Genomic DNA, 1,097 nt, shown 5'->3' with positions numbered 1-1,097 from the left:
GTATGAAGCAGTTATTACTGTTGTGAAAATTCTGAAAGATATAGGCTAGTCTGAGGTACCAGCAAATCATCAAGCTATACATTTAAATAAAACAATTAAAATAAGAACAAAGATCAGCATGTTTCACGATAAAGAGGAATCTAGGCACTCCAAGCAAGATGAGGATGAGGAAGGATGCCTTTAAGAAGTCCCAATATGTAGCCATTACAAAAAAGATGGAAAATAAAGTATTGGGAAAAATGTATTTCTTTACACATAACCAAAACTTGTTTAATAGCATTAATTAACTTGTAAAATGTATGAATCCACAAAAATGAGATCTTAGTTTATTTAATTATTCATTAATACATCATTGTTGTATTATTTTATAATAAGGCTACCCATCAGGAAAATAACACCAATGACTTTGCTTCTTCAACTGACCTATTGACCCAAAAGAAACTTCTGTGAGTCTGTGCATTATTTCAAAATAAAAGTGTTTAGTGTAGAGTAACACCAATGACAACATTTTTGGGGACAAAACATATTTAATATTATTCACAATATAGTCAGGGGGCCTATGTGGTTTCTGTGGGATTGAAATGTTAATTTTTGGAGAGTGTTTGGACTGTCTTTAGAGGTCATTGAACATGGAGAGAAATTATTTTTTACCTGTTTTAACCCTATTTTTGTGAATTTGTATATTTCACTATAATTAACACCATACATTTTGCCTAAATCACTGGCTATGTTGAATAAAGTTCACAAAACAGTTATTTTCCTATTTTTAACAGTATGATTGTATGTCAGTATTATGATTGTATGTCAAACAATTAGAGATAAGATCAATAACCAATCAGTTTCACCAAATACACATACTCCATTGCTGAAAGATAGCAAAATCACAGATGAGGCCTCAAACAACATTTAATTAATTTACATATGTTGTGTATATTAGATCTCATCTCCACAATTTCCTCATCAAAATCTACAACTAGTCTACTAAACCCTATTCCTACTCACCTTCTTAGGACTGCTCTCCCCTTCCTGGATAATGTTTTGCTCTAAATTATATATAATTCAATGCTATCAGGGCATGTACCGCAGTCGTTTAAGAC

Source organism: Alosa sapidissima, chromosome 1 (assembly GCF_018492685.1).
Source record: "Alosa sapidissima isolate fAloSap1 chromosome 1, fAloSap1.pri, whole genome shotgun sequence".
Lineage (NCBI taxonomy): Eukaryota > Metazoa > Chordata > Actinopteri > Clupeiformes > Clupeidae > Alosa > Alosa sapidissima.
The sequence above is the reverse complement of the archived record's forward strand: the minus strand, read 5'-3'. Positions refer to the sequence as shown.